Consider the following 22,896-nt stretch of genomic DNA (forward strand, 5'->3'; position numbering starts at 1 on the left):
TGGTTGGGAGTCTTTGAGGGCAGAGGCTGTTTGTTGTTTGGTTTTGTATTTCCTGAACTTTGCAGGGCCTGGCACTTTGGGAGTACTCTATAAATGTTTGTTGAATTGAGTGATAGTTTTGTGACCCCTTAACCAGATCTAATATATTAGAAAGTGTGTGAAAGTGCACCCCATTAACAGCAAGAAAATCTTACCCAGAATGCTGCTGTTGGGCCCGTCACTCTGTTTACCCCGCTGTTCTCCCAGGCCCTGGCTCCCTTCACTCCGTCTGGTTCTTCTCCATGGATGTGGGGTGGGGGTGGCATCCTGTGGGTCCCTCAGGTCTGTTGATATAAAACACCTAGGAGACTAATGGACTTTTCTCTTGTTAATATTGACAACTTCTTATGACTTATCTCAAGAACACGCTTTATCTCTCTGAGGTGCGAAGCGTTCCCCCAGGCAGGGAGTGAGGGGAAGGTAGGGAGAAAACGCCATTCTCCTTGGGCATTTGGCTTCCCCATTCTCCAGTGGGGTAGACTTGGAAATATTTGTTGATTGACTCCATGGCTCATGTTGCTCTAGTAGTAGTCGTTTATTCGCACACACATTCAGTGAACATTTCAGCGCCTGGTGTGTGCCTGGTATTTGCTCAATGGTGGACACTGAGGAGATGAGGGGTGGTGCTGTCTCGGGGGAGCCCTCACTGTACACACAGACCTTTGGTGACCTGATCCACCTGCCCCATTTTACAGACGTGGCAATCAAAGTGCAGGGAAGTTATAGCATTAATTCGATCTCATACAGTCAGCCAGCCTGGAAGCCAGAGGGGTAAGACAAGTTTCCTGACTTGCTAGATTTTCTGTTCGTGTGCAGCTACTGGCTGCTGCACGTGCAGGTGTGGTGAGCTCCGACAGAAGAGAGAACACTCAGAATGAAGCAGGAGCCCCGAACACCCTGGATTAGCCAGAAGGAAACCCCTGGTCCAACTATGACTGCTGGGGACAGTTGCCTTCTCTTGTTTTCACTGTGAGATTGAAATGAGGAAAATTGAGCCCAGAAAACCAAGTGGAAGATTTCCCCCAGGGCATTGGTGAGATGGGCAAAAGAAGCCTGTGTTTGTGGCTCTCGTGCTGTGTCTCACTGAGCGGTACTGGGCTGGCTGTGGGTGGGGGTCCCTCTGTGGCCGGAGCTCTGTGAGGGCAGGGACCAGGTCTGATTCATCTCTGTCTCTCCAGCACACAGTACATAGCAGGCTCCGAGACACGTGTCTTAAAAAATAAAACTGAATTAAAAGTCTACACCTGTGCAGGTGTGGGATGGCCGAGCAGAAGCACAAGCAGGAAAAGTCAGTGTCCCCAGATCGGCTGGTGTGGGGTTTGGCTTTCTAAATGGGGTGTGGTGCCAAGGGGGAGTTGGGGTCCTGTGACTCTGCTGCTCTGGTGGGACACACTTAGAGTTCGGAGTGTCCCTGTGGTTGCTGCACTTCACTTGCCCATGGGAAAGTGACCGGAGCGTGTGGGGACTTCAGAGTCCTCCACGTGGGAGACACTGAGGCAAGATGGGGCTGGCGCACATGGTGGTTGTTTACCAAAATTTGAAGGTCGGTTGTAGGAGAAGGTATTAGACTCATTTTGGTGCCTACAGAGAGTAGGATGGGGATTGGTGAACATGTATCGGGCACATTTTGGCTCAGGATGAAAAAGAATTGTTGCAGTAGAGTAAGTTTTCTTAGAAATTTACAAGTTTACTGGCAGGGTTCAGGCGGGGGCTGGGTGTCTGAACATACCTGTCAGAGTGATTTCTAAGGTTGCAAGGGCAGAGCTTGGCTTGGAACCCAGGTTTCCCTCTGATACTACGTATTAGTTGTTAGAAAAGCTGTCTTTTGAAATGCGACATCGCTGCTTGGTGCAGGCTGAGCTCCCTCTGACAGTACTTCCAGTCGTTGTGGGCGGATGTGATTCTCTTGTCTAGTCGTTGACTTGGCCTTCACTCCAGCCCCTCCCAGCTCCTTCACCCCAGCCCCTCCCAGCTCCTTCACTCCAGCCCCTCCCAGCTCTTTCACCCCAGCCCCTCCCAGCTCCTTCACTCCAGCCCCTCCCAGCTCCTTCACTCCAGCCCCTCCCAGCTCCTTCACCCCAGCCCCTCCCAGCTCCTTCACCCCAGCCCCTCCCAGCTCCTTCACCCGAGAGACCCAGAGTTACGTGCACTTACCAATGATGGCCATACGGTGGGGCAGCAGCGCCCCACTGGTGTTCCCTAAAGCTCTACCCGGATGCGGGCATGTCCGAGAGGGCCTGTTAGGGTTAGGAAAAGGCACAAAGGAGGTGAATAGGTAGACATTTTTATTTTTCTTTCTCCTGTGAAGTGACAGAGTTGAGGTGAGTGTGAAATAAAAGAACTGGAAAACACTTTAGAGAAGCGCTTCGCAAACTCTAATGTGCTTATGCATCACCCAGAGCCTTTCCTTAAATACAGATTCTCATTGTTCCAACAGGGCCTGAGATTCCGCATTTCTGGTGGGTGTTTGGACAATGCCCTTGCTGCTGGCTGGGGACCACACTTTGAGTTGCAAGACTTTAGGGTCACTTAGGTTAATTCTCCCTGCTCCTGATTTGTGGCTGAAGAGAGACTGAAGCCCAGGGAGAGCATATAACTTGCCTAACAGAGCCAGGACCTTAGTTTGCATTTAAACCCAGGGCTATGGCCTCTTCATCCAGCTCTGGCTCCACTGCGTCATGTGGCCACCTTTGCGTTGTGAGTGGCATCTCTTTAGCTTGGGAACCCAGGACCCTGTTTTCACCATACCCCTGGTCTTGCTCAAGCTGTCGCGTTGGTTACTCCTTTACTCAAAACCTTCAGTGTCTCTTCCGTAATCACAAGATCAAGTTCAAATGTCACTGTCTAGTGTTCACCTCTCGATAACATATGGCCCCCTTTGGCAAGCTTACCTAACTTCCCTATTTTTTAATCCTCTCTTTCTGCCACAGCTCTCTCTCCCTGCTCCTTCCTGTCCCCTAAATGTGCTGCATTCAGTTCTGTCTTGGGGGTGGTGGTGCTGGGATGGGCTCTGGAGCTCGACAGTCCCAGTTTCTCACAGACCCACCACCAGCCTTGGCAGGTTCCTTCACCTTTCTGAGGATCAGCTTCCTCCTCTGAAATAATCTGTATGTTGGTTGGGAGGAATGAATAAAATACCACGGAAACCCACTCTCCTTCCTGAGGGCCTCTTCAAAACTAGCATCTATGGTGCTGCCTGACACCTGGCTCCCTGGGCTCATAGTTTTCCTTTTCTCCACTTTCCTGAGGCTTAACCAATCAGGGCCTGACCGGAATCCTGCCTCTTTCATGGAAACTTCCTCAGCCATTCCTGACCAAGTTGATCCCACCCTTCTATAAATCATCGCACCCGTGTGTTAGCATTTAGTCATGTGCCAGCCCTCTCAGTGAGACCCCATAGGGCAGTTTGAAGGATATTGGCTGTGTGATAATTGAAGGGTAATTGAGTTACTTCTTTGGTTAGTACTTCCTGAGTGTTGAAACTACCTTCTGTTTTTCTCAGCTGTTACCTAGCAGTAATTCCTCCTGCACCAGCTGCCCAGACCCTGGTGAGCACCTTAGGGATTGCTGTTGTCAGGGTCCTTCCTGCCTCTGGATTTTGATAAAATTGATATTTCCTTTTGTATGTTATCAGACAGCCCCTCTGAGGGAGGGAATGTTGAAATTGCTTTATGGAAACGCAGGATAATGACTAAGGAAGTTGAGCACAGTGTCTTATTGCTTCAACAGCCTGGTAGCAGGAGATGTGTACACTTTCCTGTTTCATGAAATTTATACCAGGGTATTTGCTCTCTTACTTCAGAAGAGATTAAGGACAAGAGACCAAGTGGGGAAGACAAGGCTATTTATTTTATTTATTATTATTTTTTGAGACTGAGTCTCACTCTGTTGCCCAGGCTACAGTGCCATGGTGTCAGTCTAGCTCACAGCAACCTCAAACTCCTGGGCTCAGGCAATCCTGCCTCAGCTTCCCGAGTAGCTGGCACTACAGGCATGTGTCACCATGCCTGGCTAATTTTTTTTCTATATATTTTTAGTTGGTCAATTAATTTCTTTCTATTTTTAGTAGAGATGGGGTCTTGCTCTTGCTCAGGCTGGTTTTGAACTCCTGACCTTGAGCAATCCACCTGCCTTAGCCTCCCAAAGTGCTAGGATTACAGGCGTGAGCCACCACGTCTGGCCTGACAAGGCTATTTAAAGGGAAGGGTCATGTACCTCTAGCTTGGACTCTGTGAATTGTTCTTTCAGTGTACCCGGAAGTATGCAACTTTGCATATGTGGCCATATGTTTGTTTACATCACATAGTTCATAATTCCTTCTTGGTCAGGGGCAATTAGGTGCTCACGTCTGGCTTATGATAGTAAAATTACATGGTTTGTGCTTTCCCTGCAGCAAGGGTTTCTTTTCTCTAAGGTCTGGAGAGAAAACAGGCCAGGAGGGCTGGAGATTTCATTTAGTGTCCTGCCTTCTCTTGTTATTGGACAGCAGTCTACTCACCCATCACTTTCTCAATCAGGGGATTTTTGGCCTTCCCATTCCCCTGCCGTGAGTCCATGACAAAGTCCAGATATATTTATCTGTGCCTGGAACTGGATGATCTTTTAAAAAGAGAGGCCCAAGGAATGGCTTCCTAGCTGATATCCAGAATTCTAATCATTGTCTAAACTGTTGATTTCCAACCCTGGATGCAGGTTAGAATTACCTGTAGGGCATATGTATTTTCTTTTTTTTGAGACAGGTCTTGCTATGTCTCTCGGGGGCCTAGAGTACAGTGGCGTGATCACAGCTTACTGCAACTTCAAACTCCTGGGCTCAAGTGGTCCTCCTGTCTCAGCCTCTCAAGTAGCTGGGACTGCAGGCATGTGCCACCACACCTGGCTAAGTTCTTAAAAAATTTTTTATAGAGATAGGGTCTCGCTTTCACCTAGGCTAGTCACAAACTTATGAGCTCAAGTGATCCTCCTCCCTTCACCTCCCAAAGTGCTGGGATTACAGTTGTGAGCCATGCTGCCTGGCCCCTTAGGGCATTTAAAACCTACCAATGCCTGTGCCTTACCCCAAGAGGGTCTGATTTGATTGGTCTATAGTGTGGCCCGGGCATTGGTAGTTTAGGAATGCTTCCCAGTGAAACAGTCATTTCACAGTGGAGGGACTTTAGCCTAGTGCTCAAAGTTAACACCCCAGTGATTAGAGTTATCCACATCCTGGGCCTCCCAATATCATGGACCGAGAAGGCGGAACATCTGTTTTGTGGTTCCTGCTCGCACCGTGCAACCGGAGTTTAATCATGAGGAAATACTAGATAAGCCCAAACTGAGGGTCATGCTACAAAATAACTGGCCAGTATGCTTCAAAAGTGTTAAGGTCATAACGGCAAAAGAAATTCTGAGGAACTGTCCCGAGTTAGAGGAGACTAAGGAGACAAAACAACTAAGTGCAATGTGTGATCCTAGATTGCGTACTGGTCCAGAAAAAGGACATCGGTGGGAAGATAGATGGAATTTGAATAATGTCTCTAGATTAATTAGTTGTGCAATGCCCGTGATACTTTATTGATTTTGATGATTGTGTGGTGGTTATCTAAAATGTTAATATATGGAGAAATAGAGTGAAAAGTATATGAGGACTCTGACTATTTTGGGAACATTTTTGAAAGTCTGAAATTATTATTGCAAAATAGAAAGTTTAAAAAAAAAAAAACAAAAGCAAGCTTTCAGGTATTTCTAGTGAGTTGCCAAAGTTGCAAACCACTTTCCTGTTATGTTGCTTAATACTGTGAGAGTAATCTTCCTGATAATGCTTTTTTTTGTCATGTATCTGACCTTCTCAAAGCTTCCCAGTGACTCCTATCATCTACAGAATAAAGTTCAAATTCCTTAGGCTGCCACTCAAAGCCCCCATAGCACGGCCCCAGTCTATTCCCTTGATCCGAGCAGAAGGACCTGACCCACATTTCACTTTCTCAAGCCTGAACTTATTCTCATTCTTTTCCTTCTTCCAGTAATACCCTTGCATTCCCACTCCTGAACTGTTCTTCATCTCGAGGCCCATTGCAGATCCTGTCTCTTCATTGAAACCTTATATAATTATTTCTCTTAGAAGGAGAAATGTTTCCTTTCTTTGAATTCTGGTAGTTACAGTGGTCTGGAGTAAAACATGAGCTTTAGATTCAGAAATATGTGGGTCTGAATCCTGGTTCCATTTTTTACCAGTTCTGAGATAAGGGGCAAGTTAACTGATGTCTTGGAATAGAAGGACAGTTGTACCTACTTCAAAGGGTCACTGTGAGCATTAGATGAGATACAAACATAAAGGTCTCCACCACATAGCAGTTTCCTTCATCTTCATTTTGTGGATCAGTGGTACCCAAAGGTATTGTGGGTGGAAAGGCTCTTATTTCCTGCAGAGCTTTTTAAAAATATTTGTGCCAGACACTTCTGCATTTCTTAAAAAAAAAGAAAGAAAGAAAAAGTATTTGTGCCTGGTCATCACTAAGATGATAGACACTCTTTTTTTTTTTTTTTTTTTGAGACAGGGTGTCACTCTGTCACCTGGGCTGGAGTGCAGTGGCATGATCATAGCTCATTGCAGCCTCAAACTCCTGGGCTCAAGTGTTCCTCCTGCTTCAGCCTCCCAAGTAGCTGGGACTGCAGGCATGCACCACCATGTCCAGCTAATTTTTAAAAATCTTTTTGTAGAGATAGGATCTTGCTATCTTGTCCAGTCTGGTCTCAAACTCCTGGCATCAAGCAATCCTCCTGCCTCAACCTCCCGAAGTGCTGGGATTACAGGAGGGAACCACCACACCCAGCATGACAGACGCTCTTGAACTGAACTCAGTGCTTGGGACTTTAAGGAATTCAGCTGAGATTTTTATTCCTGGAACACAACTCAGTAAATAAGTGACCTATGGATAGAGGAATGTAACCCAACAAAGGGAGGAGGGAGGGACGGTGGGTTTCTAAAGGAGAGAAACTTGTGATGTCTTCCACACCCAAACCTTTGTTCTTAGCATCAAGGAAGTACAACTCCTTAGTACCCAAGTCCCTAAACTGTGAGTCCTGCATAACCCTTCACTCATCCATTCCCTGCCCAGGTGATGTGTACATAGGTGAGCCAGATCCTCTATCAATGGAACCCTTGTCTCTCTTTTCTGCCTTCTCCACCCCCATAGCTCAGTGCTGGGTGCTCTGGTCTGGCCCCAGCTCCCAGGCCTCTAGTGTTGCTCTGAGAAGGCAAGGCCAGGAGAGGCAGGGTGAGAAGGCAGTCAGGTGCTAGCAGACATGGAAAGAGATAGGTGGGGCTTTCATAGTTCAAAGGCCACGAACTCTGGGTGTGTTTTATGACTGCTTCTGAATTTAGAATCTTCTCCCATTTGTGACCATAACAGGGACTTGCCCTCCTCCTACTTCCTTCTCATTATACTTTCCTTCCCTAGTGCACCCTTTTAGGGCCAGAGAATGGCTATGTAAATTAAATAGTTGACAATTCAGTAAGAGTGACTTTCTGTGAGACTTGGAAACTGGCAAACATTTATGGAGGGCTGTGCAGTTGTGAGTGTGGTGTTAGGGAACAGGTGCACAGGTGAGCCGCCAGACAGAAAACAAGATGCTGTTTGTCATATCCCGAAAGTAGAGGGGACAAAAATCATTCTGGAAGGTGGATGTCATTCAGGAGCCCTTAGAAACCTTAGGGCATCCTCTGCTCAGATAGGGAAGAGGATGAGGTTAAATTATGGACTTGGGCCACATTAGGTATATAACTTCTCTGCCTTGGTTTTTTTAATCAAAAATAGGGGTGATTTTGCTCACAGGATTTTTGGTGAGGATTGTAACTACTAGTAAAGCCCATAGGGTCGTGCCTGGCACACAGTGAGTGCTGAGTCAGTGTGAGCTATTGTAGTTATGGGAATAGGAGCCACCCTGGTCATCTAGGGTGGAGGGTATTTTCCAGCCTCTGGCAGGACAGTGGGAGTTGAAAGTGGTTAATGGGGAGGCTTAACTTCCCCAGGAGTGGAAGGATTAGGGAGCAGGAGCTCATGCACCATGGAAATACCTTTACCTAACAGCAGGAATATCCAGAGTGGATGTGGCTTCTGTCACAGTTATTGTCTCCTGGGGGGTCAAGGAATGTGTCCCTCAGTATCCTGAGATGGGGAGACGATTCTGGATTGTCTGGGGGCCCCAGTGTAGTCAGAAGGGCCCTAGTAAGTGAAAGAGGGAGGAAGGAGAGCCAGGATCAGGATCATGTGGAGAGATAAGGACTCCACTGGCCATCGCTGGCTTTGGAGGTGGCTGGGGCCATGATCCAAGGAATGCGGCGGCCTCTAGAAGCCGGATCAGGAAAAGAGGAGGATTTGCCCCTCAAAGCTCCAGAAGGAATCCCATCTTGTCAATGTCCTGATTTTCATCTGGAGAGAACCATTTTGGACTTCTGACCTCCACAACTGTAAAAATTAGGGGGAAAATGTATGTAGTTTTTCATTCTAGGAGTTTATAGGCTGGTACACTGAAAAAGAGACTGGAAGAAATATGCCAAAATGTTAAACCATGATTAAATCTAGAGTTTGGATGGAAAATGTAATAGGAGTGATAGTCATTTTCTTTTTCATACTTTATGGCTTAATTTCCAAAGATAAAAAAATTAAACATTATTACATGGTGATGTAATGATGGAGGTATGTTCAATGTTCCTGTGTGAGCCTTGTGAAGATCTCTGAGGGGTGTGACGTTTGAGTCTAAGGATGAACTTGCGAAGGCCAGGGATGGGAAAGAAAGGGTGTTACAGGTAGAGGAACAGCTTTTGCAAAAGCAGGAAGGGAGGACCTTGTCCTTCGTTGTAAATGGTCCCTCATTTCCATGGATCAAACTGGAAGGAAGGAATCTCTAGTCATTAAGGAACGTGGTCAGTGTGACCTCTTAGGGGATGAGCTGAGACATTCTGACAACGTGGAATCAGTATTAAGTGGCTTCGCACTTGGCGGCAGGGGAGAATGTGCTCATGAAATCTTCATTGCTTAAGGCTCAGCCTTTTTGCATTTTTCCCTCGCATTATTTCTTGCAGTACTGAGGTGGGGCAGGCCCCAGTCCTCAAACAGGCCTCCTGCACTTTGCTGGAGGATTCGTTTCCTTTGTCGAAGGGTGGGTATGCAGCTCTGAGTTTGTTTTGTGTTTTTCTTTATTAGCAATTAAGGAAATGGTAGAGTGGCTGCTTTCTCCCCTACTGGCCTCTTAATGGAGCCATCTGAATCCCTTCCTGATTCCGCTGCCCCTGAGGGAGCCACGCCTTTCCCAGCCCTCCAGACACGGGGAATCAGAAGGCCTGGTAGAGCTCCCTGTGTGCAAGCGAAACACAGTAAAACAAAACCCAGGGATGAGAACTCTCCTAATTGCCTCTATTTCCTTAAAGTATATGTTCCTTTCACCCTTCCCCCACCCCTCCGTCTCCACCTTAATATTTTAGGGCCAAGTCCTCATCTCTGGGCACAAAGAAACTGGTTTGCTGGCTCCTGTTATGATTTGGTTCCACCCACCAAGACAATGGGCCTATTTTTTTCTGTCGTCAAAGGCCCTGTGTTTGGCCCCTGTAGTTCCACCCTGAACTGGTGCCAAAGCTCGTGGCTTCCTGTTCTGTTCCTTCCAGGTCACCCCAGAATCTGCAGGCTTTTGGGGAGGGGTAGGGGATCCTGAGTTGTGTTCATGGAAAGAGGAAGGTTGTGGGAATCCCCGACACTTGTGCGTGAGAGAGTCCTCCAGGCCTGTTGGCAGAAGCGGCAGAACTGTGGGCCAGGATCTGGGTCCTGGTGCTGGTGACTGAGCTCTGACCTTGAACGAGTAGCTTTTCCTCTCCAGGTTGTAGATGTGCCTTTTGCAAAATGAGATTTGAGGAGATGGACTCAAGCTCTACAGCTTGACTGCTCTGGCTGCGCATTTTCTTTCCTCCTCTTCATTGAAATCTGTATCACCCCTTTGGGGCCAAGAACCCACCCTCAGATGAGGTCAATTTGGCCTGTGTCCCTGTGAGAGGAGACCAACTCTCAGGCTTCATGTGGCCCTTTGGTCTTTTAGGCAAGAGTGGAGGGAGTGGATATTTTTGGCCTGGGGGCTCTTTGGTAGCAGGAAGGGGCTGCTCTTTGGTAGCAGGAAGGTAGGTTTTGCCAGATTGTGAAAGTCTCCACCACCGGCTTAAGGAGTCCGGACTCTCGTGAGTGGGGAACTAGCAGGGGCTTGAAGCGAGAAGTGACCCAGCCAGGTCTGTGTCCAGGGCACACTCTGGCAGCTGGCTTGTTGGGAGAACTGTGCTGAGGACAGTCCACAAGAGAGACTCAGATCTGAACTGGGAGACCAGAGGGGATGGCAGGCAGGAGGCAGGTGAGAGCCATTGGAGGAAGAGCTGGTTGGCCTTTGTGAGTGACCAGAGAGGAGGCTGAAGCTGGTCTGAGCTGTGTCTAGTTTGGGCCTTTGTTGTGTCATTAGCCCTGAGATAAGGATGAGGGTTAGGTTGGTTAGGGACTGAGATGCCAGGCTCAGTTCTGGGTGCGTTTAGATAGGACTCCTATGGGCCATCCAGGGGGAACTACGGGGTGAGTCCTGGAAGGAGGCAGGGGCTGGAGTGGGAGGGGTGGAGGCTGAGGATGGGGGAACAGCCGGGGGTCTCTGCCTCTGTGGGAGCCCTCTGCACTTTCTCACCCTTTTCTCTGTTGATCACGGTGATTCTTCAGGGTTTTGCCAGACAGATGTTCTTAGCCTGGAGGGTCACATACTGACTATCAAGTCTTTTGAAAAATGGGGACTGTGAATTGATGAAGGGGGAGGTGGAAAGGGGAGAAATGAGGAAAGGAAGGACTTTTGGAGAAGGATGACAGGAAGGAGCAGGCAGGTCAAACACATACTGTACCCTTTAACTTTCATTGTAAACTATAAAAACACAACGTGAATGTGAAGTTCTGCTGAGAACAGGTTCCATGGGTCAGAAGGGGGAGGGTGGGACTCAGAGGGTAAAGAAGAAGTCACTTCAAAGGATGGAGGTCCTAGAATCTCCTTGGAAGGCTCCCTGCAGCTGTGAGAAATGGCTTGGTGTATGCAATCTCTTGGGAACAATGAGCTTTACATGTTCATATGACAATATTAAATAACAATAGCCAATAAATGTTATGTGCTTACAATTAGTCCATCTAATGCAACCAGTACAACTCATAGTCAACAAATACTGTGTGCTCAGTACATGCCAGGAAGTGTGCTAAACACTGACTAGATTGCCTCATATGATCTCACTGTAGCATAGAAGGTGGAGACTTTTATTGGCCTCATTTTACAGGTGGGGGGACTGAGGTATGGTCGTTTGCCACACCCTTGCAGCTTGTGCCCTGGAGCCGGTGCAGGAAGGCAGGCTGCCTGGGGACATCATAGCATGTGCCCTGGACCATCAGCGGTTCAATTAAGTGCAGTTCAGGACGTTCTTCCTTTTTTAAATTTCAAAATATTAAGCGGGAATTCAGGACATTCTATGCTTTCTTTACCCTTAAAAGAAGACATAGATAAAATGCAGCTCAGGTACAGAAAGTGTCGAATCTCAGGTCGGCTCCCAGGTTGACTGACAGCAGGAAGGCTGGGGATGGTGATAGGGTAGGACTTCCCATAGAGCGGTCCTGGGGCCGTCTGTATAGGACCATCTGTATCAGACTCAGCTGGGATGTTTGTTAAACACTGAGATATTTAGGCCTCCCCTCGGGCCAACTGTAAGCAGAATTTCTCACTGACGTTTGAGACCTACTGACTTGAGGTTGGACGTCTGGGTTCTTGAAGGGAATGGAATCTTGGCTTCTCTAGTCACCCCAGTGTGGGTCTTGCTCCTCTGTGAGATTAGCAATGTAGTCTTTGCTCTCTTTCTTTCTCTGGGCTCTTGGAGCAGTGGGGAGTGGGGACCAAGCATGGAGGAAACGGTGTGGCCTTTATGCCAGAGGAGACATTTGGAGGCAGCCTCTCTTACTCACATTTGCCTTTCACCCTTCATTGCTTCTCTCTCCTCCCATCCCCCCATGGGTTTCACTTCTCTGCCTGTACCCTGGGGGGCTTCCCAGCTGGGAGGGGACTCTGTGTGGTTTGGTGCTAGGTGGGAGATGGGCACCGGAAGAGAGGGGCTCCTTTGGGGCTATGGCCTTCTGCCCTGGAGGTAGCACTGCTTTGCTACTGGCAGTCTGCTCAAGGGCAAGTGTGGGGACCTGCCTGGAGCAGCGGGTGGGGAGCAGTGGAGTTGCAGCCTGGGATGTGAAAGGGGGATCCTGCCACCTGCAGTTTTTATGCGTCCTCATCTTTCCTGAAATGGCAGGTTAGTGTCCCTGAGGGTCCCAGGCAGGTAGTGCAGGTAAACAGGATGAAATGCTAATCTTTCTCCTTCCACCTCACCCATGAGCACGTTTGGAGGGCTGATCCTGTCATGGTGAGGACATCAGAAAGTTCCACGCAGTTTACTTTTTGGATGCTCACACACTCTGACCTCAGGAAGATCCGGAAGTGAGGGGAGGGCCCTGGCCTGGAGTGAGGAGACCCAGTTCTGTGTCAGTGAAGCTACCAACTTGCTTTGTTACTTCTAGAAAGTCACTCGTCCACTCTGGACTGGAGTTTTCTTACCTGTAACTATTGAATTTGAGTGTGATAATCTTTAGTGTTCTCAAGTTCTGATTCTGTGATTAGCAGCGGGAAGGCAGGGGCAGCTGCAGGACAGACCTGAATGCTTCTTTTTCCGCCACACGTGCCCACTTCCCCCAAACAAGCAGTTGTACGTTCAGTTTGTGTCTCTTCATGAACAGCTCTGTGTTTCCATCACTGAAGACGCCCACTGTGGGTGTGGCGAGGAGTCTCTGGAGCTGGGAGCTCCCCCCACCCCAGGCCCCTGGGGAAGGAGGGCCCAGCTGGTGGTTTCCCTGCCATTGCACGTGTTCGGTAGTGACATGGCTTCCCTTCCTGTTGTCCCACCTACCGCTATAATCTATCCTGAGCATGACATTCAGTTTCTGGAGTAGGCTATGATTGTTTAAATAAATTTCCTGGCTATTTCCTGCCTGTAGTTCTCTGAAACAAATAGGAAATTCTTTCCATAGACATTAGCCTATTTGCTTCATATTTTCCCTTCCTACATAGAACCTGACGGAGCCCACAGGGCACAAAGAGACACACGTGCACGTTCTGGCTCTCGCATTCATAGTATGGTGAAGGGCGGGATGGGCTCACATCTTATGGTTTGATTGAATTTGTCTGGGGAGCTCGGATAACACATGTGAACCGGTGTGATGTCCTAATGTCTTGTATGTCACTGCCACTTAAGGGTTCAGGGTGGGTGCTATGACTGTGTGTGAGTGTATTGCACATGTACATGTGTCTGCGTGTGTGTGCATGTGGGTCCGTGTGTGGTGCCAATGGCAGTTGATGCTGAGAGGAAGTGATTTAGGATCTGAGTCTGCTCTCTCTCTGTGTCTGCTTGTTGTGCAATGTACTAGTAATTTGTTGTCAGAGGCTGGTAAGATGCTAGAAATTTCCTTAATCTAGGCTGAAATCCACCTTGTTTTATTCTTGGGTGTGCCCAACGTGAGTGGATGGGGCGGTGGAGGATGAAACACCCAGGTAGTGACGTGGCTGAACAGTCTGAACATTCCTGAACAGTCTGAGGCCAGTTCTCAGAAATTAGATGTTGATTATTTAGCCATTGCCACCCTTGGATTTGTGGGTAGAACCCAGAGAATTTGATAGTTTCTGTAACAGAGGTATCGTACTGTTCTGGGAAGATTAGCGGCCCATTGACATGCAGGAAACTGGTCAGATTTGTGGCTTGTTTCTAAGTAATATTTAAGCATTCCAACCTTTAAAAACAATTTGATTTCATGAAAATTTGTCATGTACCTACCAAGAGCCAGGTGCTGAATATTCAGAGATAAATGACGTTTGATCTCTGCCCTCAGGAACTACTAATAGTTTGTCTTTCCTTGAACTGGGATTTCTGGGGCTAATGCCCTCAGTACCCGACCCTCTCTCACTAGGAAACCTCTGGGAGCTTCAGAACCAGACAGGGGGCCCCAGATGCTGCAGCTGAGGAGAGTGGGGCGGGAGTCCAGCCCCTCGCCACTTTCTGACTCTCCCTTTCAGGGGACAGTGACCATGGCAGATAGGACACTGGGCTCCTTAGGAAATGCTGTGACAGGGAATGTGGTGGGGATGGCAACTGTGATTGTCCCTCAGCTCCTCAAGGTACAAAAGCATAGTCTCAAACACACCCATTGGTGGAGACTGAGTGCATGTTCTCTGAGGGACCTGAAATGGGACTTTTGTCTGTTCCTAAGAACATTAGCAGCAGTGAGATGGCATTAGCAGGGAGGTGGCAGGGCAATTTGGGCCCTGCAGAGTTGTCTCTAGGGAGCTACAGTGACTTGCCTCCATTCAGACCAGGGTGTTGGGCAGTAGTTAAGGGGGTGGGGCAGGGAGAAAGATGCACAAGAAATGCTCAGACCAATGGGTGCTGCACTTTCATCTGAGGCTCGTGCACTAATCTCATGTCCCCTCTACCACACAGAGGCACCATAGCTACGCAGCTCCCCTCCACCCCCCATTCTTCTTAGGCTTCATGATGCCCTTTTGTGACTTCTTTCTGCCTTCAATACTGCCTTTGATATTAATTTTAGCCTGATGTCACTTGTGCAAAATCATTGGGGGTAGAGTGAGTGAGAATTTTCCAGACTCCACATTTTTTTTTTTTTTTTTTTTTTTTTTGAGACAGAGTCTTGCTCTGTTGCCCTGGGTAGGGTGCAGTGACATCATCATAGCTCACTGCAACCTCCAACTCCGGGGCTCAAGTGATCCTCCTGCCTCAGCCTCCTGAATAGTTTGGACTCCAGGTGTGCAGCATGACACCTGGCTAATTTTCTGTTTTCAGTAGAGATGGGTCTTGCTCTTGCTCTGAGCCTTACACATTTCCACTTCTCCAAGATGACCCTGGGAACTTAATTCTAACCTGGGTCCTACTGTAGTTCTTTGACCAGCCCAGCTGCTCCCTAAGTACAGTTCAGCCTGAGACAGGGAGAGTGAGGAGGAGGAGAGGGGGAGGGTAGAGGCGGGAGGGAGGGAGGGAGAGGGGCTTCAGGCCCTATGTGTTCAGCGCCTTTGGACTCAGACTGAATGGACCTGGATTTGAATCCACACTTAGCTGTGTGACCTTGGGCAATTGACTTAAGCTCTCTAAGACTCAACTGTTAGTCTGTAGGATGGACATGAGACCCACGTATTGTTGTAACAGCCAATGTATTGAGCACTTCACACACATCAACACAGTTAATCCTCATACATCTTTAGGGATTGGGCACTATTACAGTTGTCATTTTTCACATGAGGAAATTGAGGCACAGAGAAGTGAAGCAGCATGTCCCCATTAACGGAAGTCTTAAGTGGTGGAGCTGGGATTCTGAACATGGACAGTTCGACCTCAGTCAGGTGTCCCTAACTGCTGCACTGGACTGTGGAGTCCACAGAATGTTAACAAGGATTAACGGAGAAAAAAACATTTAAAGCAGCAGGTGTGGTGCTCGGCAAACAGTAGGCACTGTTGCCACCAGCGTAGAGCAGCCCACTTTCTGAGACGTGTGTCCACCTGGGCATGTGGGGATGTGGCCCTGGGTCAGCGCAAGTCAGGACAGAGACGGGTCCTCCTGCTGACCTGTGGTTTGCAGGGTGTCAGGGCTTCTTCCAGCATGGCTCTGTTCAACAGGGTTTATTGGTGAAAGTCTTGTCCCTGCAACCCCAAAGTTGCCTGACAGGCCCCGAAAGGAAAAAATAGGAGCTGAAACTGGGTAGCCACAGGAAGGGGCTCCTTCCCAGAGAAGCAGTTGCTCAAGAATCACTTTTCTGACTCTGCTTCAGATGACTCTGGCCTTTCATTTCCTGATGTTTCACCCATTTATTTGCTCAGGGCTCCCAGATAAGCACCTGTGGAACAGAGTGGGGCTACTGCCTAAACTGGCACAGGGTGAAGGGTCAATGCCAGGAAGCCAAGGAGACCTTGCAGTAACCCAGGAAAACCCAAATGTTCGTTTCAGAGGAAGGGAGCATCAGGTTTGCTCTGTTCTCTTGTCATGTGTACCTTGGCCCTCTGCCAGGCCCTGGGAGTGGCTGGATAGGTCCGTGAGCAGTTCCGGCACACCTGCCCCTTGCAAGGCACCAGCTGGGCCAGAGGCAGCATGGTGTATGGCTCTAGGTGTATTGGAGGCTGAGGGACCTGGATTCTGTCATGGCTCTGCCACTTTTTACCTGTGTGACCTCCATGGTTTATTCATCTTTTCTGAGCCTCCGTTTTCTCATTTGTCAGAAAGCTGTGAGGATCAAATGAAATAACATACGCACAGCCCCTATAATAGCAACTTACATACTGGAGGTGCTCAGTAAACATCCACAATCACAGTTAGGTCCAGCTGGGGGCTGTGGAGAAATATAAATACAAGCCCTTGCCTTTAAGTAGGTTAAAGTCTAGGTGGGGTGAGAGGGAATAAGATTGATAAACATGTAAATCACGATGTCAGGAAATGCATGTAACATGACACTGGCCAGTTTTGCAGTGGCAGTGTCGTAGCCAGTGAGATTTATCCAAGGTGCAACTGTTGCTAATTGAAAACTTTCCCTCTAACGCCAGCCATCAAGTGTCATGGACAGTGAGGGCTTTGGGAGTTTGGAGGCAGGAGAGCTGCCCTATGGGCTGAGCTGGCCAGGGAAGCCTTTCTGAACAAGTAAAAGTGCAAATGTGCAAAGGTCTGAGAGGAAGGTCGAGGGGCATTCCAGGAGAACATCAGAATGAGGCCAAGTAGCATAAGTGCAGGAGATGGAGAAGAAACTATTCGGAGTGGAATCTACCTAGAGAGCACTCTAATTTTGAGACCCTGGATTTCTTCCATTGCCTGAGACTCACCTTTTTTCTGTCTTTTTGACCTCGCTGGAGTATATGCTTTAGCCTGACCTTTTGGGGGGATGGTTTTATCCTTCAGGGTATTGTAATGGTTTTTACCAAGGGTCACATCTGGGACTGGCTCAAACAGCAGGTTCTGTCTTCCTGAGGTCTTTCCAATGTCCACCCTTGCCAAAAGAAGGGTTTTGCAAGGGGTTGGTTGCAGGGGAGACTAGAGGAGATGAGGTTCAATAGGTAGGTCAAGGCCAGGTTCTGAAGGGCTTTGAGTGCATGCTAAGGAGTTGGGGATTTATCTGAAGGTTTTTGAGGAGAGAAATGACATTAATATTATGACCTTGTTTTGGTTAGTTATTCTTTTAACTTCTCTTGGCCTCAGGTCCCCCATCTGTAAAGTAAGAAGTTTGGACGATGTGATTGTAGAGGAGTTTCTTTAGCTAGAGAGTCTATGATTCTTATGATACAGGAAGCTTATTTCATTGATAAAATGCAGAGTTAGTTTGAAGGGGAGAACTGTAGGTGGAGGTATTATTTAGGCAGTCAGTGTAGTATCAGGCACGATGCCTCTTATTGCCGCTTGTAAGAGACTCCACGTGTAGGTGAGGAAGACCTTTATTGTATGTTGTAGGTGCTTAGACATTACAACTGTATAACAGTTTGAGTCCTGTAAGATACCCCCTCAGGAGACATCCACCCTTGGGGCACCTGGAGAAGTGGGGAAATTGGTAAACTGTTCTAGGAAAGGAGTGATTATTTGGTGGGCTTTGTGTTTATATCATTCCTGTTCTGCAGTAGGCCTTTTTTCTTTGCCTATTTTTCTACCTATTAAGATCATACTATTTATATAGCATTGTATACTTATTTTTTCACTAGTGAGCATTGTATACTTATTTTTTCACTACTAACGAGCATTTTGTTACATTATTAAAATTATATCAAACATTTAAAAATGACTATCACATTATATTAATGGTCGATTCATAACTTATTTAATAATTTCCCTATTGTTGGATATCTGGATTGTTTTTGTTTATTCTCTCTTATAAATATTGCTATGATAAACACTCTTTTGCATTGTTTGTTTTGCATTTCTACTTATTTCCCTGGGCTGTATTTCTGAAAGTGAATAGGTCATTTGGTTAATAGAGTTACTTGGGATCTTGATAAATATTGCCAAATTCCTTTCTCAAACGTAGCTGTAATTATCTCGACTTCCCCTGGCGCTATAGAAGATGGGTAAGGGACTTTGAGATGGGAAAAGAAGCTGTTTTCGTTTGTTTTGGCAAGGGTGGACCTTAGGAAGACCTCAGGAGGACGGAACCTGCTGTTGGAGCCAGTCCCAGATGTGACCCTTGGTGAAAACTATTACAATACTCTGAATGGCAGAACCATCCCAGACAAAAGTCAGGCTAAAGCATATATTCCAGCAAGGTCAAAAAAGAGAAAACTAAAAAAAAATAAAGACAAAGAAAAGGCAAGTTTCAGGCAGTGGAAGAAATCCAGGGTCTCAAAATTAGAGTGCTCTCTAGGTAGGACCAAGGCCGCTGCTGTAAATCAGGCTAAAGTTCAGCAGGGAAGCCAGAGGGCACAAAGAGAAGGGCTCTTGTCCCTCAGCGAGGGGGCTAGAGGCAGTCTATAAGTGGGAATCAAAAGTAAATCAGGCCACTCCTGTCTGTTAATGCCGGTGAGTAGCCTGAGGACCGGCATCCCCTGTCCAAGGAAGTTCAGACCTAGGCATGGTATCCAGCAAGGATTCTCTGATTAGGCTTCAGTTATTATTGGTGGAAAATTTCTGTCTTTTTAAAAAATTCTTTTGTGTTTTTTCTTTTCTTGTTCTTATTGTTAGTTCCTACTGAAAAATTACAGCCATCTTGGCTGAACTAAGTAGAAAAGGTTCGTTCTTACCTAGGACAGCATAAATGGAGTAGTTGGAAGAGCAATTCCAGAAATCAGGTGGTGGTGGCTGTGGCCATCCTGTAGCCCTTTTAATAACTTTAATAGTACCTATTGCATTGTCTTTGTGCCTTGTTCTCTGGGTACATATCTAATTTCCCATACTCCTCTGAAAGCCTTTCCTTTCCTTTCCTTTCCTTTCCTTTCCTTTCCTTTCCTTTCCTTTCCTTTCCTTTCCTTTCCTTTCCTTTCCTTTCCTTTCCTTTCCTTTCCTTTCCTTTCCTTTCCTTTTTCCTTTCCTTTCCCCTTTCCTTTCCTTTCCTTTCCTTTCCTTTCTTTTCCTTTCCTTTCCTTTCCTTTCCTTTCCTTTCCTTTCCTTTCCTTTCCTTTCCTTTCCTTTCCTTTCCTTTCCTTTCCTTTCCTTTCCTTTCCTTTCCTCTTTCCCTTTTTTTGTTTTTCCAGAGCTGAGTTCTGAAAGAAGAGTAAAAACAGAGGGAAGGGCCTTCTAGGCAGAGGGAGCAACACATGCAAAGTCAGAGATGTGATGGAGTTCCTATGTTCAGGGAACTACAAGTAGCTGAGCATGTTGTCACAGAGAGTGCAGAGGGACAATGGTTAGTAATATGCAGAGACCAGATTATGGAGAGCAATGGTATGCGGGGTAAAGAAGTTTGGATTTTATCCTCAAGGTGATGGAGAATTTGCACTTAGATTTTAGGCAGGGCATTGGTATTGTCAGACTTGTGTTTTAGGGTGATCCCTTGACTGTCAAAGTGGAGGATAGATTGAATAAATGATTTGGAGGAAGATGAACTAAAACTGGAGGAACTCAGTGAAGGAACCCCCAGGAGCAGAATAGGCCAAGTTACCTATGATTGCTACTTCCTTCTTCTCTGGGGTACTCCTTTCCATCTTTAGGGACCTTGTCTCTATGCCTGCCATAGCACCTGGCAAACAGAAAGCATTTAAGAAATGCTTGTCAGCTATCTCACTCCTTTCTGTATCTCCCAAGCCTAACATATGGAGGTGTTCAGTATGTGTTGGATAGCTCTACTGCTGTGGCTTGTGTTAGCAGTGACTGAGCACTGGTTTGAAAGTGCTGGTTTGAAAGATGGGCACCCTTTTTCCTGTAGTCACAAACTAGGCAAAATTGCTTTCCAGATTTGAACTGACCTGGAAAATATATTAATATTTTGCACAGCATTTCTCAAGATGACTCCATAGACATTCTCCATTTTGTGAAGAGTCTTTGTTCCAGAGTTGACAGTGGGTACCTCTAGGGCAGGAAACCTATTTTTGTTTATTTTTGTATTCTCTGGACTTATCACAGTCCATGATACATAATAGGTGATCATACATATATGTTTCATGAATCTGAAACTCATTGTTTTGGATCTGAAATATGTTGTAAATGTTGATTAAATGCTCAGATTCCTCCTCGGAAGCCTTTTAAATCTACAGCCTAACAGGGTACTGAGCATATCTAAGGCCTGAGAAAGAGAAGAACTTTAAGAAATGGAAGAGGTTAGCAGAATGGGAAGTAAGTTACTTCTTGGAAATATTTAGCAGTTGAACTGAAACCATTTCCAAAAAATTCTGGGTGAAACGTTAGAGGTTTTTAGACAGACCTGTTGGGGAGACAGGGAAGTACTGCATTTCCTTTGCCACCTACCATTATACAAAATAGCGTTTGTTCCTCCTCAGATACTTTAAACTATACATAAACTAGATGATTTTCTGTGTTTTCCTGCTTATTTGTCTTTTTCTGTCTCTTTTCTTCATTTGGAATGTTTCCTCCTTTATGCCATTATCATCATCCTTCAATGCCCTGCTGAAATGTTATGTTACTCTTTTCATAAAAGCTTGTGGAAGAAATAATCTCTCTCTACCCTGAACATCTCAGTTTTTTTAGACCTCCTCATGGTACTTAAGGCTATCTACCTAGAGTTATATATGGGTTATCATTCTTATTCCCACTGCAAGAAAGGAATCACATGCAATTTAGCTGTGAGTATTCCATAGTGTCTAGCACGGGGCCTTGTAAATGTTGAGTGAACGATGTGGCCGAACTGTATTATGGTTAATTTTATTTGTCAACTTGACTGAGCCATGGGATGCCCAAATATTTGGTCAAACGTTATGCTGGGTATTTCTGTGAGAGTGTTTTTGGATGAGATTAACATGTAACTTGGTAGACTGAGTAAAATAGATTGCTCTGCCTAATGTGGATGGGCCTCATCCAATCAGTGGAAGTCCTGAATAGAACAAAAAGGCTTATCCTCCCTTGAGTAAAGGAATTCTTCCTGCCTTACTACTTTCTACTCGGATATTGGCTTTTGACTGCCTTTCCGACTCAAACTGAAACATCAGCTCATCCTGGGTCTTGAGCGTTTCAGCCTTTGGACAGGAATGATACCATTGGCTCCCCTGGGTCTCCAGCTTTACCGCTCACCCTGAAGATCTTGAAGTCTGGCAGCCTCCATAATTGTGTGGGACAATTATTCGTAGTAAATCTCCTCTTATATAAAAAGGCACCCACACACATCTTATTGGTTATTTCACTAGAGAACCCTGACTAAATACTTAGGTTTTGAATTTTAGAAATATCCCAGAGAAAGGAAAATAGTTTTATCCATCATTCCTGGCACTAGATTAACATGAGGCATACTTTAAAATGATGCCTGCCTTTGGTACCATTTCATCTCCTGAATCCTTTTTATTTGAACTCTTCTCTCTCTTCTAAGATTTCAGGGACATAGGACTTGGATGCTACCCTTATCCCTCCATTGTAATATCTGATCCAGGCCTGCCATGTTCCTCATTTAGGGCCCAAACTTTCCTTGCTTTTGAGTCTTCCTCCAAACCCTGCTCCGTCAAAGCTCCCGGCTCTATTAGATGGAAGCTAGGTGGTGGGGGAAAAGCAATCTGACTGTGCAAGTGATTCATGTATAGCTGAAAGCTCTCTAACCTCAGAATCATGTGCTAAATGAATTGGATAAAGTATCAAGTAGTTTCATAAAGTGGGATGAAAATTTTAGGTGGTGGTGGGGGGTGATATCTTTGGGTAATTGCCCAGTTGGCAGGCATGACAACCCTCCTGGAGTCCGTCCTAGGGTCAGCAGCCCTCTGCATTTCCTGCTTTGACAGATGCTTCCCCTTTCCACCTCTGAAACCACAACCTCTTCAAAAATAGTAACAAACAAAGCACTGCCACTTCCAAGAAGTAGCAATGGAAATTCTACTGCTGATATAAGGAAAGAGAAGGCTGGCAACCATTTGCATATCTCCACTGGATTTTTATAAGTTAGCAACTACTTATGGTTTTTTTTTTTTTTTTTTTTTGAGACAGAGTCTCACTTTGTTGCCTAGGCTAGAGTGAGTGCCCTGGCGTCAGCCTAGCTCACAGCAACCTCAGACTCCTGGGCTCAAGCGATCCTTCTGTCTCAGCCTCCCAAGTAGCTGGGACTACAGGCATGCGCCACCATGCCCGGCTAATTTTTCATATATATATATTAGTTGGCCAATTAGTTTCTTTCTATTTATAGTAGAGACGGGGTCTCGCTCTTGCTCAGGCTGGTTTTGAACTCCCGACCTCGAGCAATCCGCCCGCCTCGGCCTCCCAGAGAGCTAGGATTACAGGCGTGAGCCACCGCGCCCGGCCTACTTATGGTTTTGAAAGGCCCATTTTAGAAGAATATGGTCTGTTTAAAAGATGATGAGAAAATCAGTAGTTTTATAGTATGTGTGACCGTAAATAGAGAAAATACCTGGTAGTAGGAGAGTAGATTTTAATGGAGGTATTAGAGGCACTGTGTTTGAGAAGATGTAAGTAAATCAAGTCTGTAGTGAAGCTGGTGTGGCTTAAAATGCTTAGCATCTAGCATGTCTTCAGATAGATCTTCCCTTCCAGATTTCCTGTGAGAAGGAGGGGATATTTTTTATTTATTTACTTATTTATTTTTCTGAGACAGAGTCTCACTCTGTTACCCAGGCTAGAGTGCAGTGGTATCATCATAGCTCACTGCAAC

General features: G+C 46.4%; 1 long non-coding RNA gene and 1 pseudogene across 1 annotated transcript in view; both read left to right on the plus strand.

Moving 5' to 3' along the window:
* Positions 1–22,896, plus strand: part of LOC142861093 (uncharacterized) — a 74,995-nt gene that overhangs the window by 27,595 nt on the left and 24,504 nt on the right. The window lies entirely within an intron of this gene.
* Positions 16,625–16,755, plus strand: LOC142861431 (uncharacterized; annotated as a pseudogene).

The sequence above is a fragment of the Microcebus murinus genome, chromosome 16 (assembly GCF_040939455.1).
Source record: "Microcebus murinus isolate Inina chromosome 16, M.murinus_Inina_mat1.0, whole genome shotgun sequence".
NCBI classification, from domain to species: domain Eukaryota; kingdom Metazoa; phylum Chordata; class Mammalia; order Primates; family Cheirogaleidae; genus Microcebus; species Microcebus murinus.